Here is a 12,594-nt window from a genome sequence, read left to right as displayed (position 1 = left end):
AACATGGTACTATTACAAATAATACAAGATGGAAAACTACTTTAGCATTTAACCTACCCTAAAAGGATAGAAGGAGGATAAGGGTTAGGAAGGAGACAATGTTTGAGAAACAATGCCATGCCATGCTTGTAGGGAGGAAAATTGATGATATCTTTGAGACAGTGGAGACTCTTTCTGTAGGCATTCATTCTTAGGATAATGGTGGTGTTTTGCTAGCTTGGCATGGTAAGGCAACACAAGTTGAAGGATAAATTTCTGTTAAGGGTAAGACAACTAATTCTCTAAGCCCTTTGTTGGCATGACTCTCTGCTCCCACAAGAGTAGCTCTAAATGTAAATCTTGGTTGGGGGCTGGCTTTAGGCTGGTTGTTGGCTGTTCTTTTTGCAGCTTTTGTTTTTGGTTGTGGGAGCCTATTTTTAAAACCCATGTATATGGCTGTGGGAATCAAAATTACCAATGGTTGTCTGGTGCTTTCATGTTCCTTTTTCTAGGACAACTTTCTAGTTGAGGGTTCCAGATCCATTCAAAATATGATTGTTAAGGGTTTCGGGTCCCTTCAAAACCCATTTTTACCTTAATCAAAAAATTAAAAAATAATAATGATGATAGCTACATAAAAGTATAAAAGATAGTTGTAATTTTATCACCACTCAATGGATATGTCTCCCACTCAACATTGCCACACCAATTTTTCAAATTCCCCTCTCTTGTCCATGGATTCTTCTCCTGCTCTCAACCTGGTGGTTGAATTGGAACCTACGATGGATCCTTTTGATGTTGAAGTTGCTCCTACTGAGTCCTTTGGTCTTTTTGGTGTAGCTTTAGGTTCTTCTCATTTGGTGGTTGCTAGGGGGGTTTCTTCCTCCTTTGCTAGGCTGTTAGTATTGGAGCTTCTATTTCCCTTGACAAGGCTCATTTAGGTGCTTCTTGTGGTGCTGCTACCCCTATTTCCCTTGCCTCTTGTTAGAGAACCTATTCTAACTTGATAAGAAAAATATTACTAGCCTCTTCTTAGGCTAGGGTTTCCCCCTAGAGGTTGCACCCTTCCTTTGCTCCTCTACCTCTCCCAAGGTGGTGTTAGGATAGGAGGTTATTAACAATAAGATTTTTTTCTCTAAATTGGGCTTGGTTGGTAGATTTTGTAGCTTGTGGTATTCTCTGCTAGATTTGAAGCACGAGATCTCCACTCATTGGCTCCTTTTGGTGGACGATAAGATAGAAATTTACCCTTGTACTATGCGTTTCTTTTTTGTTGGTCTTGAATCTTTTGATGATAGGGATGCTATTCTTGACGTTGATTCTTGGTCTTGGGGCTCACACTCTCTCTTAATGCATCCTTGGTTGCCCTCCTTTAACCCCCTTAAGGAATCAACTAATGGTACCCTTGTTTGGGTGATATTGCCTTATCTCCCTTTACAATTTTCATGTAAATTTACCTATGAGGCAGTTGGTAATGCTTTGGGCTGGTGCCTTCAAGTGGATACATCTATTAATAACTTTACCCATAACTCTTATGCTCAAGTTCTTGTTGGAATTGATCTATGGAAATCTACTCTAGCTAATATCATCTTTCAAGTTAATGATAGATCTTGGTTCCAACTAGTGGACTATGAAGGAATCCCCTTTTGTGTCAGGTTCTATTTTTCTACCAGGCATTTGGCCTCATAGTGCTCATAGACAGTCTTCCTCAACTTGGTGGAAGAATTTTGTTTGTGACCACCTTACTATTTATTTTGTTGCTATTTTAGATGAAGATTCTATTTTAGAGGATTTATAAATTAATGTCCCCTCTCCTCCTGGTTCAACTGTGGTGCTTGAGGATTTTGCTCCTCTCTATCCTATTACAGATTTGATTATTGATGTTGTTTGGTAGTCTAAATATGCTCTTGACAACAAAATGATAGATGCTGTTTGTAGATCTTCCTTTTCTATTCCTTCAACCAACAAAATAATGAATGAGATTGTTGGTAGAGTTTATTCTATTGTTTCTCCAATTGATGCTTACCAGTGATATGTTGTAGACATAGTTCCTAAGAACCACTATGGTGCTATTGTTTCTTTTGTCATATCTTTTGATATTGGCATTAGAGTTTCTTATACAACTTTTGATGGTATTTATGCCATCACTAATTATGTTGATCCTTTTAATTGTATTTCTAATGAACCACCCTTTTCTGTGAGTCAACAACATTTGGATTGTACTGATGGATATACTTGGATAATTGTTCATTGTAGGAAGAAATCCCATATGTCATCTTCTTCTAAGATTAGGGTGCAAGATGTATTGTCCCAAATATCTATTTCAAAATAAGTTGTTACTCTTTTGGTTGCAACTTTTCTATTTCATTGCTGGTAGCCCTATTCTATAATTTTTTGTGTCTGGTTTTGTTCTAGTTTGTGTTATTGATGGTTGGTGACTAATCTGTTATGTGTTGGGGCCCTTCCCCACTTAATTTAATCAAGAAAATAAAAGGATAAAGTAGAGAGAAGTGTGTAGGGGATAAACATGTATGGCCTATACTTTTACACTACTTTAAGCTCTAGTATCATAAGCATATAATGAATTTAAAATTTAAATCTCACACTACTAAGATCAACCTTTTTAAATCTAACTATAAAACTAATAAGATAAGTAATAAATTCCTATAATTGAGAGACTCCAACAATATTGAATTTATAGAATGATCTAGGTCATTATTTCTCATCTAAAATTTATCTCATTAGAAAAAGTATCTAGAATCACATATTCACAAATAATATATAAACCATAATTAAATCCATTACATGATTGTTTTTATGTATTGCATTAATTTTCATGACTATAAATTTTATGCAACAAATATCAAAGGGTTTGACTATTAGTCATAAAGCCCATGACCTTTCTTATAGATTATAATAAATCCCACTATGCTCATTAGCACACTTCCCTATTTAGCATGTTCAAAAGGCAAGCATGTGTTAAAGGTCATATAAAAATACAAAAAAAATCACATCATCAAGGTCATATTGTACGTTATAATATAGTCCTAAACGACTGTAGCTATTTTGGCTCCAAAATTTTATGTTGTGTCATGATGTTCCATGATGCAAGCTCCAAAATCACATGCCCTCACATGATACCATGAGATCCATGTTTGGGACCCACCATCGGGCTTCTGATGACATGGAGGCAGCTTGCTATTTCGCGGTTGATGAAAATAATTTGGGTAAGTGCACCAAGATGGTGAACAAAAAGGTGGGTATAAGTGGCCACTTTTATTTTGAAAATAGGTAAACCTGAACTTCAAAGAGATATTTGAAGATCATGCACTCAAAACTAGGAGTTGAGAAAAGAATAAGATTTGTAGTACTCTGAATCCATTTTCTAAAAAACTAAAGTTTTTAAAAATTGGATAATATTAAGAGGGTCAAAGCTCTCGCACACAAAAAATTGTTCCTGATTTTTTCAGAGAAACATAACATAGCTATTTTTCATGCGCTACACAAAATATATAGTTAGATTTAGCAATTTGCAAAACACTTTGGTAGGATGATAGGTAATATTGAGATCTAGAAGTTGTGTATTTTTTTGTAATTTTCTGTTGATTATTATTTTTTTTACAATTTTTTGAAGTGATAGCATCTTGAAAATTTGGTACCTGTTCATGCGCTGGGTATAACTTGCATCAAAATAATCGAAAATGCAAACTTTTTTGTTTTTTAAGTGTATAGAATCTAGTGTAGAACAATAATATGTAATTTATTTTGAATTTGGTCAAGTATATCAAAAGTTATTAAAAAAATGGTAGACATGTGTCTGTGAGGACTGTCAAGGCATTTGTAAAGAAAATTAAAGTTTACTATGCTAATGTTGTCCAAAAATAGTGGTGTAGGAGCACCCAAAGACACAAATGAAGACACAAATGAAGTCTAAAATAGCCTAATATCACCCATGAGGTGAAAATGATCATTTGTAATTGGTTGATAGTTTTGTGAGTCAATAAGACCCAATTGATGTAAGGCATTGTTATGGTTGCATTTTATAAGCCACCATGGATAAATGACCATGTGGGTCAGTAGGAGTCTAGGCATGAGTCAGCCAAATAAATATTGGTCCTAGAAACATCAGACCAATCCTTGGAATAGGTCGAATACACCTTGGAGTTGCCAAATTTAAAAAGTGCAAGTTGACAACTTTTGTTGTCATTGCAAAATGTTGTAAAAAGTGATAACTAATCCTCCAACGGTTCCAAAGTTTGAAAAGTGGTTGGAAATCATTAGGGAGGCTATATTATGCCCACTTGGATTGATTCTAGGTTTTTTTTGGTGTAGTTGTTAAAGTTGATGAAATTTGATGATGTTTTGGAGTTTGGAGCAATACAATATACTTGGAGTTTTCTGAAATTCTGTGTTTTTGCTGTTCATTTCTGATCAGTATGGATTGGTGGATGTTTGAAACCAATTGGATGAGCTAAGGAAGTCTCTTACCTTTCATTTGAATAAATTTTGAGGTTTTATAACAATCAGGTTGTAGGGATCCATCCAGATCTAACCAGACTGGTCACAAACCGTACCGGTACCTAGGGTTTCACTGTAAAGATGCCCTTAATCTGACATTTTCACCAGAGGACCAAAAAAATTGTGGGAAAATGTTAGAAGTGCCATTGTATCATAATATTTTGGTGTTGGTTTTCAGGGAGGATCCAAGCCTGAAGAGATTGAATTGACCCTAGGCAGGCATCTCTATGTGACCGCCTGAACTGTAGAAGTGGAAATCACTTGCATGAGATAAATAAGATGGGATAAAGTCTTGAAACCTTGTATTTGGTGGTTTTAAACCTTACCCCACCTTGAAGAAGTATTGGTTTAGTCAGGGGACTAATGCAAGGGGTACTTGCTTTGTAAATTAGGCCTAATTGGCTTAATTAGGTCTGGAAGGGCAGTAAAGATACAAACCTTTAAAATTGTGTTTAGAGTCTAAGAATTTAAGGAATTGTGTAACTAGATAAAGGGTATCTGAATCTACCTTTAGTTTATCTTTTCCTTTGGATTTTTGTTAAGTTGTGTTTGGAAAACTCAACCGGTAGGGCTACTAGAGAATAGGATAGTTGTGAGACAAGTATTCCCTAACACATCTGATAGCTAGATCTTATGGGTGTTTTGTGTTGGTTGGACCACCAATAGACAAAATCCAATAGGTTTCCATCCCACCGGTACAAGAAGATTTTTTGCCATTCACACAAGGGTAGAGTGTTTTCATCATACCGGTACCAGAAGAGACTAAACCAGTATGGATCTGGTCAAATTGTTGTGTGAGTTGAGAATTTGATAGGTGTGTTTTTCAAACTTTGAACAAACAAAAGAACTTATTTTGGACATAATAGTTGTGGGTGAGAGTAGGTTTTCACCTAGTTTGTTGCCTGGCTCTGCATCATATTGGTATTAGAGCATGAGTTGGATCGCTTGGGGAAAGTGATTTGTGGTGTATGTCCATGAAAGCTCAAGATGCCATCAAGAAGCTATTTGAAGAGATGTTTGAAAATAGAGTGAGGGAGTTAGAGAAGGCCAAAGGCAAAAGAAAGGAGGGTGAATGTGACTTTGATGAAGAAGAAGAACAAGGGGAGAAGAAGAGACCCCAAGGAAGGAAGCTGAGTTACCTGTAGATTAGAGAGAATTTGTTGAAGTCCTAAAGTCCATTGGCAGAGAATCCTCATTAGGTAAAGATGACATCCCTATGTTTGGTGGGAAAATGAATGTAGAAGAAATGATGGATTGGATTGAGGCACTAAACAACCATTTTGAATGCAAAGAGACCCCTGAGAATAAGAAGGTTATCTTTGCTAAGTCCAAGATGAAAGGATCAATGCTTACTTGGTGGAATTACTTCCAAGGTGAGAGGGTGAAGGAATTTAGAGGTATGATAACCTCATGGGATAGAACGTTGGCGAAAGTGAAGGCACAATTCATCCTGGTAGATTATGAATTCCAAGCCTACAAGAAGTTGCAAGGTTTGAGGCAAAAAGACCTTGATGTGTGTACATATACCGAGGAGTTCTATAGGCTGAGTCTAAGGACCAAACACCATGAGGAGGAAATGGAGAAAGTGGCAAGATATCTTAGTGGATTAAAATATAGTATCCAAGATGAGATCAACATACTAGCACCAAAGATAGTGAACAAGTGCTTTCAATTATCACTAAGAGTAGAGGAGAAGCTAAAGAGAAAGAATGATCAGAATAACAAAGGTAGAGGGGGTAGGAACTTCAAAGGAAGAGGCCTAATGAATGGTAGAGGACAGAGTCATAGGCCATAAGGAGAGGCTAATCAAGAAAGTCAACATGGAGATGGTAACACAAGAGGGGGTTTCAGAGGAAGAAGACCCAACCATAGATGTAGATTTGGTGGAAGGAGCTTGAATCCTTTTAGATGCTACAACTGCAATCAAGTAGGTCATACCGCAGCTAAGTTCCCCGAGAAGACCATATCAAGCTCCCAAGGAGAGAGGAGAAAACATTTGATTCAAGACACTGATTGTCAGAGTGTCAATTCACCTGATTCCTATGGACTTCCAAAGAGAGGAGAAGCCTTGATGATGAGGAGAACATTGTTGAAGGTACCAAGCAATACTGAACCTCCACAAAGAAAAACACTCTTTTGGACCACATGCAAAGAAGGAGGCAAGGTATGTAAGGTTATAATAGATTTAGGTTCAACTGTAAATTTAGTATCCTTAGAAATGGTAGAGAAACTAAAATTGAGAAGAATTCATCATCCATTTCCATATAAAGTTTCTTGGCTTACTAAAGGAAAACATACCTTGGTAGAAAAGCAATCATGGGTTGAATTTAAGATAGGAGCATACAAGGACAAAATCCTATTTAATATTGTTGAGATGGATGCCTGTCATCTTCTTTTTGGGAGACCATGGCAATATGACCTCAAGGCCCGTCATGATGGACATAAGAACACCTACTCCATCACCAAAGATGAAAAGATGATTGAATTGATACCCCTGCCTAAGAACAGTGAGGATCAGAAGGAGAAGGAGGCCAAGATCATGATAATGGAAGGAAAAGTGTTCCTCAAGGCAATAAAGGAAGAGGGAACACCTTATTTTGTAGTGATGTCAGTAGCAAGGCAAAAAGAAGAGCCCATTTCAGATGGCAAAGTATAAAAGAAAAGGGTGATAGTCCCTGAGGAGGTGGAAGAAATGTTGAGCAAATCAAAGGACATAGTTGCAGAAGAGTTGCCAAGAACCCTACCACCAATAAGGGAGATAAGCCATTACATTGATTTCATTCATGATGCCACCTTACCAAACAAGACAACCTACAAAATGACTCCCCAACAAAATGAGGAAGTTGCAAGGCAGATTCAAGAGTTTCTTGATAAAGGTTTGATAGAGAAGATCTTGAGCCCTTGTACAGTCCCGACTATCTTAACACCAAAGAAGGAGGGAACATGGAGATTGTGCACTAATTCTCAAGTTATTAACAAGATAATGATCAGGTATAGATTCCCTATGCCTAGATTAGAATATTTGCTTGATTGTTTAGGAGGTGCAAGGTATTATTCCAAGATTGATTTAAAAAGTGGTTATCACCAAATAAGGATTAGAGCCGGTGATGAATGGAAAACTACTTTTAAAACAAACAAAGGATTGTGTGAATGGAGGGTTATACCATTTGGGTTGTCAAATGCTCCTAGCACTTTCATGAGACTCATGAATGAGGTGTTGAAGGAGTTCATTGGTAAGTTTGTCACAGTGTATCTAGATGACATCCTAGTGTTTAGAAAGACAAAGTAGGAGCACCTAAAACATTTGGATATGGTCTTGAGAAGGTTGAATGAAGAGAAACTAATGATAAACATGGAAAAGTGTGTGTTTTTGCAGGAAGAACTAACTTACCTTGGGTTTGTGATTTCTAGAGGAAATCTGAAAATGGATGCTGATAAAGTGAATGCCATTCTCACATGGCCAACTCCTAGAACAATTGGTGATGTAAGGAGTTTTCATGGCCTAGCTACCTTTTATAGGAAGTTTATCAGGAATTTTAGCCAAATTTTTGCTCCCATGTTAGAGACCATCAGGGGTGGACAAAAGTGCAAATTTGCATGGACCAAGGAGGCAGATCAAGCATTTTAAATGTTGAAGAAAAAGGTATCACAAGAACCAGTTCTTACCTTACCTAATTTTGACAAAATCTTTTAGATTGAATGTGATGCAAGTCATTTGGCAATAGGTGTAGTACTTAGTCAGGAAGGTAGGCCAATTGCATTTTTTAGTGAAAAATTGAATGGCGCTAAGAAGAAATATTCATCCTATGATTTGGAGATGTATGCATTAGTTCATGCACTAAAGAAGTGGAGGCATTATTTGCTTCCCAAAGAGTTTGTGGTGTATACAGATAATCAGGTACTAAGCTTCCTAAATGGTCAAGAGAAATTGATCCATAGGCATATGAAGTGGGTTGAGTCCATTCAGGCCTACACCTTTACAATCAAACACAAGAAAGGTGTCTCAAACAAAGTTTAAGATGCTCTTAGTAGGAAGGCACTAACAGTTTCATAAATCAAGTTGGAGAGTGTAGGAGTTGATTCCCTCAAGGGTATGTATGCTACAGATGAAGATTTCAAAGACATCTACAAGGTGCGCACTGAGTTTGGTACCTGGTATCATTTAGAGTATTATGATTATTTGATTCAAGATGGTCTTATTTTCAAAGGATGCCAGTTATGCATTCCTAAATGTTCAATGAGGGATAACATAATTAAGGAGAAGCATAGTGGTTGTATGGGAGGACACATTGGATTAGTCAAAACTCTTGAGTTGGTGAGGATATTTTAACACTGGCCTAAATTGTAGATAGATGTCAAAAAAGAAAATTTGTGGATTCATGTGTGGTGTGTCAAAAGGCCAAAGGGACAACAACAAATGCAGGACTATACCAACCATTGCCCATTGCTTCAAGAATTTGGGAAAGTGTGAGCATGGATTTTGTGATGGGTTTTCCAAGAACTCAAAAAGGTTTTGACAATGTTTTTGTGGTTGTTGTAAGGTTTAGCAAGATGACACATTTTTTGCCATGCAAGAGCACAAGTGATGCTACATATGTTGCAAACCTTTTCTTTAATGAAGTTGTGAGAATACACGGTTTACCCTTGACCATTGTGTTGGATATGTTGGCATATGATGAACCGACATGTTGATATGATGATAATGTATGTTGTCATTGATGTCAATAAGTGTAAGTGAACTGGTATGCAGATTGGAAGAAGTTGGTGAACTAGTATGGAGAGGTATGAAGAGATGTAGTGAACCAGTGTCGGGGTTTCACTAAGTGTGACTACCGGTTGGTAGTCTCAGCTCTAGGGTTTCCGGTTTGGAAATCCAGCTTGTGCGATGCAACCGATGATATTCTGTGATGAGTTAGCTAAGAGATGAGGATGAGATCGAGGTGCCACATCAACTTTGTGCACGTGAAGGATTTCCTTGAGGACCTTGCATGAGAAGATCGACTGCATTAAATGTCTACCTCAGGAATAAAAATTCTTCTTGGCGGTATGAGAAGAAAGCATGATTAGTTACTGATTTCTATGTGCGGTGAAGAATGGACGATGCAGATTGTCTTGTGATCTGTTTGAAATTGTATTTCTCTATGCAAAGTGTTTGGATGGTTAGGATTGGACCGCTTGTATTGTAAACCTAAGATGCTTAGGGTTTAAAGTTTATGCTACCAACCTAATTGTTGTCTATAAGGTTGATGATGTTTGTTATTGTAAATTGTTGGAAAATGTTGTGTGTGTATCCAAGTGATGAGATACTTGCCAGACTAGTTAGAGAAAAATGCAGAGTGTGATTGTAGAAGTAGAGGAACTAAAAAGGATCTGCCTTGGCATGTAGTGCTATTATCAGATCAGAGTTTTTACCTATTGTCTTCTAACCATTTCAACAGTTGGAAAATCCCTTTATCGGGTAGCTTTAACAGGCTTACTGTAAATCCTCTAACCAGGTGACTCAAGTTTATTGAGTTCTTTAAATCCTCTAGCAAGGTAACCTTTAATAGGGTTTCAACCTTTAACAGGGTATATAGCCATCCCTTAAATGGGCGATCTTTAACAAGATCGGTTCCTAGCAGAACCTTTTTGTAAAGTCTTTAACCGGACTAGGCTCCTAATAGAGCGAGCTTCAAAAGAGTTCAAAACAAGCTTGTGAGTATTCATCCCCACCATGGTTTTTCCCATTTGGTTTTCCACGTTGAAAAATCTGTGTGTCATGTGTTGTGCATTTTTCATGTGATTCTTTGTTTAAGTGATTATGCATGTAGAGCTAATGGTTATGGTATTGGTGATACACCACATGCATATGTTTATGGGTGAAGTTGTTATCAAGTATTGAATGTATTTAAAGTGTTCAGACTTATCAGTTTATGTTGTCTGAAGTCTTATTGTGTTTAACCGATATTGCCATGGTTAATTTCAGTGATGAAGACAACCGGTTAGTATTTTTTTAGCTTGATAAGATTGTGGGAAAGTTTTTGTATGTACTAATTCACCCCCCCTCTCAGTACCAGTTAGGGTATCTTCTGTTCATCATTATTCATCATGATAGAGATGTAAAATTTGTAGGACATTTTTGGAGGACTTTATAGAGGAAGTTAGGCACAAAATTGTCTTTTAGTTAAACTTATCATCCCCAAATGGATGGCCAACATAAGTGGTCAATAGGTCACTCAAAAATTTGTTAAGGTGCCTCACCAAGAAATATGGTGAAAAGTGGGATTCGATCATCTCCCAAGAAGAATATGCCTATAATGATTCTGTGAATAGGAGTACCAAAAGGAGCTCTTTCCAAGTTGTCTATGGATTGAATCCAAGAGGTGTGCTAGAATTGAGAAATATGTTAGGATTCCCAAAGATGCTAAGAGGGGGGGGTGAATCAGTATCTAACAGGTTTATAGATTTTTTGACCTTATTAAATAAATTGTATTCCAAAATAGTGTACCGGTAAGAAAGAATTAATGCAGTAAATATGAACAATAAACACAACATAGAAAGCACACCATAACACAAGATTTTTAACGAGGAAACCCGGTGTGGGAAAAACCTCGGTGGGATTTGTGACCCATAATATTCACTCACTATCCAATGAATGGATATTACTTACAATAGGGGCCTGCACATGCAGGAAGGCCAACTATCTAAATCTCACTACTTAATTACAAAAGGAAGTCTCACTGACTTACAAAAATGGATTATGGAAATCCAATATAATGTATTGCTTTAGTTTAGCATCTGCTATGCCAGACCGGTTTAAGCTCATACAACAACCATAAACCTTACTCCAAAATCTGTCTTAATATTCACATATTACTTCTGCAATAATCTTCCCGTGTCCACATCTTAAATGTTCTACAAGATCTCATACTTATATATGATTCTTATTACAATATGCCTTGTCGGCTTACAAAAAGATATTACAATTAAATGCAATATGCAATAATTTAAATCCTATTGGTTGGGGTGCCGGTAATCATCTTTGTCGCCATCGGTGAACTATCTGCCAGTGCCAGTGTCTGCTGGTGCCATAGGATTGCAAGGTTGCCATCAATGACAATACCTTCAATCATCTACAATTCTCATTGGAGTGTGAAATGCCAACAATATCCCCCTTTGGCATTGATGGCAACACCCATGAGAAAAATTTAAAATTATATTCAAAATTTAAAGTCCAAAAATCTTACCAAAACTGTGTGCTCCCCCTGAGAAGATGATCTCTAAGTCATTGGATTTTCCTCTTCTCTACTACTCCCCCTTTGACATCAAGGACAAAGGTTGTCAAAATGTCAATTGAGTGTAGTTATCAGCTAGAACCCTATAACCGGTTGGTTACAATCTGAAAAAGGTCTGCTAATACAAAATTCAGGCTCTTAGTGAACCTATCACTGTCCTTCAACGCTGCCTCTGTTCTTTGAATGGTACCGGTGAGGTGATACATTTTCTCTTCCGGTGTCTTTAGTCCTTGAACAAGTGCCTCTGATATCTCTTTCCTCAAAGAGATGAGGTAATCCAATTTGGGACCGAGTCTACATTTTAGATCTTTTGCCTTTCCTTTTATTCTTTCCTTTTCCTTCTCCAATTTATCAAGTTTTTCTTCAAATTCAACTATCTTCTGCTCTATAACTGATATTGGTTCAGGTGAACCAATGATGTTTTCAGCTATATCATTTATTTCTTTCTGCACATTACTGATCTTCTTGTCTATATCCACTGTCAAAATATTAGTCTTGCATGTGTCTCTGTACAATTCCTTAAACTCCATTATTGTTTTTCTTAGTGCTGGTAGGAGTGTGTCAATATGTCCCATGCACTTCTTTATTGTCACATCAAAGAATTTCTCCTTTTACTTATGCATTTTATCTCTAAATTTCTCCTCATTTATTTGGTCAACTGTCAATATGTTACTGATGATATACTTAGACAATGTGTCTCATTGACTTAAAGAATCTTTATTGTCCACATTGCACTTGGGTGCAATCAATTTTAGAATAAGAATGGTGTCATCAATAGCCTTATATGCTAGTGCATTACACTCTGTGATTTTCTTAATTGAAT

This window comes from Cryptomeria japonica, chromosome 8, assembly GCF_030272615.1.
Source record: "Cryptomeria japonica chromosome 8, Sugi_1.0, whole genome shotgun sequence".
Classification (NCBI taxonomy): Eukaryota; Viridiplantae; Streptophyta; class Pinopsida; order Cupressales; family Cupressaceae; genus Cryptomeria; species Cryptomeria japonica.
This window is presented reverse-complemented; position numbering follows the sequence as displayed.